This window comes from Leptonychotes weddellii, chromosome 1 (genome assembly GCF_054177405.1).
Source record: "Leptonychotes weddellii isolate Sample4059 chromosome 1, ASM5417740v2, whole genome shotgun sequence".
Taxonomy (NCBI): domain Eukaryota; kingdom Metazoa; phylum Chordata; class Mammalia; order Carnivora; family Phocidae; genus Leptonychotes; species Leptonychotes weddellii.
The window spans coordinates 2,257,006-2,263,534 of record NC_138369.1 but is presented as its reverse complement, the minus strand read 5'-3'; positions in this window follow the sequence as shown (position 1 = coordinate 2,263,534).

Genomic DNA, 6,529 nt, shown 5'->3' with positions numbered 1-6,529 from the left:
CCCCCCGGCAGAGGACGCCGGAGAAAGCCGGTGGCGGGCAGGCAGAGGCGAGCCCAGGCGAGCCCAGGCGCCGCGGAAGCATCCCTAGACCTCGGGCCGCAGGCTGGGGCGGGCGAGCCCGGTTGCTAGGAGACGGCGCCGCGTGTGGGAGGGCTGACGCGGGCAGTGTGGGCAGGGCTGGAGCTGAACCTGGCACGCAGTCCCCGAAAGACAAAAATGGAAGGGCAGACCTGCCAACTCCCTCCAGAGTCACTGGTAACACTGACAGCTGGGAAAACCCACCGCGTCCCTGGTCCGACATAAGTCCCACCCGCGAGTAGAGGGAGCGTCTCCCAAGGCTTGCCCGCTCCGGCCGGCCTGGGTGGGGAATGCCGCCTCCGCGTTCTCCCTGGGCCGCCTGATAGTTGGGCTGCCGGGGCGAGAAGATGTTTCAGGGAAGCAGATGCGGACAAGCCTGAGGACCCGCGTTTCTCCTGCAGTGGAGAAGGCAGCCTGGCTCGGGGGAGTAGGGCCCGTTTATGTCTGCTCGAGTTCTGCCAAAAGAAAAAAAAAAAAAGGGTATTGGGAAACATGGGGTATTTGCACCCATCCACAGCGGCCAAAGGGTGGACACGACCCACGTGCCCATCAACAGGTGAATGGATAAACACAGTGCGGTCCATCCACGCGCGGGAACACGATCCAGCCTTAGGGAGGAAGGGACCCTGACACCTGACACGACTCGGAGGGACCCCGAGGACACTGGGCTCAGTGAGAAGAGCCAGACCCAGAAGGACACATCCCGCAGGACCCCACTCCCAGGAGGTCCCCAGAGGAGTCCCGTCCACACAGACAGAGAGGAGAGGGTGGGAGCCGGGGCTGGGGCAGGGGGTGGGGAGTCCGTGCTTCATGGGGACAGAATCTCCGTGTGGGGAGATGGAAAGTTCTGGAAATGGAGGGTGGGGTGGCTGCAGGACGGTGTGAATGTGCTTCCTGCCGCTGAGCTGTGCACTTGAAGATGGTTATGATGGTGAAGTTGGTGAGTTTTAGGTCTGCTTTACACTGAAGAGCTTGAGTGCATTGGGTTTTCCCATTACACAGAACTTGGGAGTTTCAGAACAACGAAGAGTGGAATGAAGTGGACCACTGCGAACACCCCGTGTTTCCTTCCTTTCCTGTCTCTCATGCTCTCTCGGTTGCAGAGAGGCTCCTTATATCATTGTAATTCCTGCTGTTCTTCACTTGACGCCGTCACAACTTGAATTTCTCAGGTGTTTTCAGTGTGCTCTGATCCTTTGCCTAATTTAATACTTCTGTAGACCTTACAACATATTTTTTTAAATGTGGTAATGTGCACATAATATAAAACTTATCGCTACATTTCAAAGTGTACAACTCAGTGGTTTTTGGTATTTTTGCAGATGTGCACAAACATCACCACTATCTCATTCCGGAACATTCCGTCACCCCAAAAAGAAGCCTCGCCCCCATCAGTAGTCACCCTCACTCCCCACCCCGGGCCCCCACGAGCCCGCTTCCCGTCCGTGGATGAGCCTGTTCTGGACGTGTCACCCACGTGGACTCACACCCCGTGTGGCCTTCTGTGTCCGGTTCCCTCCCTGAGCATCGTGGGCTTGGGGTCCATCCCCGGGGCAGTGCATGTTGGCGCCTCGTTCCTGTTCGAGGCTGATATTCCCATGTGTGGATGGACCACATCTTGTTATCCACTCATCCACGGATGGACATTTGGGCTGTTTCCAATTTTGGCTACTAGGAAGAGATGTAGTTTTTAACAGACGCATAATATTCCATAAAACAAATGTACCCTAATCTGCTTAACCATCCCCTACTGTTGGACACTTAGATTGTTTTCAAATTATAAATGACAGCGTGGCAAACACCTTCTTGTACAGTTGGGGTTCTGTCTCTTCCATAGATGCCCAAAAATGAAACTTCTCGATCAAAGGGCACGAGGATTTTAAGGCATCTGAAACATCCATGTGCAAGATTACGTTCCATCAGAGCTTTGCCAGTCTCCCTCTCATTGTAAATGAAGGAGCCCCATCCTTGCCCCCAAATCAGGACTGTGTCTTCTCATTTCCAAAATATTTTTCTTCACATGGACAGAAGTGGAACAGTTCGGTTTCCTTCTGTGATGTCTACTATCACACTGCTGTTCTTCCATTTTCTCAATTACTCAACACGTGCTTATGGAACACCTATCATGCGCCATGGGCCGTCACTCATGTGGCTTCCTCATGTCTACCGTCAAAAGTGTGGAAATGTATTCAATATTCGATCAGCAAGCACTCAGCACCTTCCTTGGGAGGACCCAAAGATGAACCAGAAGCTGTCACTTCATGCATGGGGGTGACTCCAGGCTCTAGTCTCAGCATGGTCCTTGAACATATTAGCTGTGGGGGTCTCAGGACAGCTCACTTCGACTTCCTGAGCCTCTATAAAGCTGAATCATAACTGATAGCACCAACCTTTTGGAGCTGGGGGAGGACTCAGTAATAAAATGCATTTTTTCACACTTGCTGCACAGAAAGTTTCCACCTCAGGGACACAGGTGTGGTGGAAGGCAGGTGTGAAGGTGGAAACTGGCAATCGAGAAGAAAGTCACACACGGAACAGCGTCCCCTTCAGCTTCCAGAGCAGATATTCCTGGTGTTTGGGTCTCCCTTACAATGGCCAGGGCCTCATACTCAACCCAGAGTGAAGCCACCCCAAGGGCGGGGGGCCTCTGGCTAGCTCTGCAGCATGTGCCTCATAAATTCTAGCTAGTGAGAGACTAAAACCCAAAAAGAGAAGAAAAAAGTAACTTGCTGGAGGAAAGAGACAAAGAGAACAGAAGAAAGCAGTTGGAGAGAAACCCTTCTGCAGGTTATCCTCGGAGAGCTTGTAGAAGACACAGTGGCCAGGAAGCAGCTCTACATTTGCCTTTTTTTTTTTTTTAAAGATTTTTATTTATTTATTTAACAGAGATAGAGAGAGAGCACAAGTAGGCAGAGCGGCAGACAGAGGGAGAAGGAGAAGCAGGCTCTCCGCCGAGCAGGGAGCCCGATGCGGGGCTCGATCCCAGGACCCTGGGATCATGACCCGAGCTGAAGGCAGCCGCTTAACCGACTGAGCCACTCAGGCGCCCCTCTACATTTGCCTTTTGAAAAAAGAACATTCAGGGGTGCCCGGCTGGCTCAGTTGGTGGACCCTGCGACTCTTGATCTCAGGGAAGTGAGTTCAAGCCCCACGTTGGGTGTAGAGATGACTTTAAAATAAAAATCTCTAAAAAAAAAAGAAAGAAGGAAGGAAAAAGAACATTCAAAGAACTAGAAAGAGCCCTTGGAAATTAAAAACCTGATAGTCAAAATGGAAATGTTGACAGGCTTGGAAGAAAAAGTAGAATGAGAAGACAAAAAGAAAAAGGTGGGCAAGAAAATGAGAAGATCAACCCAGGAAGCCCAATATATGACAGAGAAAAGACACCAAAGTGGAAGAAATCACCAGGGATGTCATTTAAGAAAGTTTGCCAGGAATGGAAGGCATGACACAACCCAATAACTGCCCAGCACAACAGGTAAAAAAAAAAAAAAGACCCACACCAAAACCACACTTTGAAAGTGCAGGATGTGGTGAATGAGAAGATTCTACAAGTGTCTGAAGAGAGAGAAAACAACGTGATAAGAAGACGATGAGGAAACAGGATAGCTTTGGGTTGTTCAAATGCCCAAGACTGGAAGCTGGAAGACACAAGGCAAGGGAAATTAGCCACCACCCAGCACAGCGTCCTCAGCCAGACCACCAATCACACAGGAGAGTGGAAGGAAAATATCTTCTCTGGAAATGCCTAGAGGGTGCACATTCCCAAAACGAGGGCACAGACCAAAAAACAGGGAAGCCTGGACCCCAGAAACAGGAGCTACATCCCAGGAATCCCCAGGTGCCGAAAAAGTGAAAGGCCAGGGGTACAGCTGGGCTGCAGCTGGCCCTGAGTGGAGAAGTTCGTTCCATTGGCAAGGCTGGAGGAAAGAGAATTCATAGATACACAAAACAAAGGCAATTACTAACTTCAGGAAAATAACAAAACAAGTCCTAGAAAATAAAAGTGTTCCATAGTGTACACTGCTCCACTGTAAACAATCTACATAATAACATAAGGGTCTACTATGTGCCAGGCTCCAGAGATAAATGATTGACCAAGCCAGAGACAGTCCCTGGCCTTGCTCATGGAATATATGTTTTGTCAAGGGGGCCAAGGCAAGTCAGGAGGGCAATCAACAAGAATGAGTAAGACAGGGTCACAGGCAGTGATGTGGGCTCAGATGGTGGGTGGCCATTATGGGTGGTCAGTAAGGGTCTCTTGGAGGAGCCAGAAATGCTGAGAAGGAGCCAATCTTGAGAGGAGCCGGGAAAAGCACATACCAGGAGGAGGCTGGGCAACACCTGGAACATTCAAGGAACAGCAGGAGGAGGCAGAGGAGGTGGTAGAGAGCCAGCCAAGGGAAGTGGAAGGAGCTGAGAGCAGGAAGTGACAGCAGCCAGACCCAGCTGGTGATGGGCCATGGTGAGGAGCTTGGGTGAATCCTAAGCAGGGTGGAGCCATGGAAAGATTTTAAGCCAAGAAGTGACACAGACCCAGTTTACACGTGTTGAACCTGCAAGCATGGTTGGGAAATGACAGACCCAGCTCCACCTATAGAACAAGGAAGACAAGGTGAGGGATGTTGAGGGAGAGCAGATAGGCTCTCCCATCAAAGGCAGACCACTCCTGGCACCCTAAGGCAGTCGCTTTGAGAAGCCCTTCATTCAGTGAGTGGAGAAGGGCCCATCAGACCATGTCTCCAGTTGAGCGATGCAGCAGTTTTCCTCGAAAGAGCAGAGTGTTCCTCCACCGAACCCCCAAATCCCCTGGCAGGGAGGAGAAAGCTAAATTTAAAGGTGTACTAATTGGGGCAGTCTGATCTGGCCGCGTTCTCCAGTGGAGGATCCACTGGGCCCCCGGCAGCTCAGCTGTTCCCACATCTGGCTGCCGCTGGCCTGCCTCACCCACCCTCTATAAAATTCTCTGGGGGTCTGTCATATGCCCAACATCTTGCTGTGCAGCATGTGGGCCCTGGAGCCTGAGAGACCTAGGTTGAAAGTGAAGGCTGCCACTTCCTGTGTCTTGGGGTGAGCCGGAGAACCCTCTGAGCCTCAGTTTTCACATCTGTGGAATGGGTACAATGAAAGTGCTCCATTCACACATGTCAGTCACTGCTCATTACCTCTCCCTTCCCCACTATTCATTGGCTTAAAAAATATGTTCCAAGCATCTCCTGTGTGCCAGGTATATGGAGGCCACAGCAATGAATGACACTGTCCAAAATCTCTGCCCTTGGGAAGCTGATGTTCTAGAGAGGATGCAGCCAGTAAACAAGAAAAAGAAGTGAAACGTATGGTCATTTAGACCATGGTAGCTCTCCAGAGCTACAAGGGAAAATGATAGGAAGTGTCAGCAGGTTGAAATATTCTGTGGGGTGCTGGGATGTTGGGTAGGTCTGGGAAGTGTCCCAGGCAGAAGGCACAACTGATGCAAAGGGCCTGAGGTGGGAACAGGTCTGGGAGCTTTGAGGAAGCTTCCTTGGCCCCTGCTGTAAAGATTACATTTCCCAGCTTCCCCTGCCACTACAGTTGGCCATATGGCTAAGTTCCACCCAATGGAATGAAGCAAAGGTGTCACATGCATCTTCCAGGAAGAGTTCTTAAAGGGAAGAGGTGTACCTTTTTCTCCAACTTCCCGTTTCCTGTTGGCTGGAATGCACATGGGAGGGCTGGAGCTTGAGCAGCCATCCTAGCTCAAGAGATGGAAGTTCCTGCGCTGAGAAAGGCAGAGCAGCAAGAAGGCAGGAGCCTCGGTTCCTGACATTGCCCAGGAGTACATCCCTCAGAGATGAATTTCTATCTAATTCAAGCCTCTAGCACTTGGGGTCTTCCATCCCTGTGTGCCAATCCTACTAACTGATACATTATGTAAAGTGCATTGTTACAGGACTCCGTCTGTTCGTTGCCTACATTGATTTGCATCCATATCAGGGAAGAAGACTAAGAAATGTGCCCTGCCTTTGAGAAGTTTACAACCCTGTTGAGTGAGTCCACACACCTGATTTATAGCCCCAGCCAACTGTGTGACCATAGACTAGTCGCTTTGCCTCTCGGGAACTCAGCTGCTCAATTCTAAAACGAGAGGATTGGCTCCCCTCAAATCGCCAAATCCCCCCAAAGGAGAGGATTTGGCTCCCCCCAAATCCTCCGTGGGCAGGAGTGTGGAGAACGGGGGGGTGGGGGTTATACAAATCGCAACAGCCAAAATAGGAGAAAGGTAGGAAGTGAAGAACAGTGAGCTTTGAATAAATAAGGAGAGGCATTCAGGAGAGGAGGGAAGTGGGTCCAAGGGAGGTGGGTCCCTCAGGGTTTTTCTGTTGCATGTGACGGAAGACAGCACCAATAGACCCAATGGATGGAACGCAGATTTATCGGATCTTGAAAGGGGACGCCCAGGAGATCCCTAGCT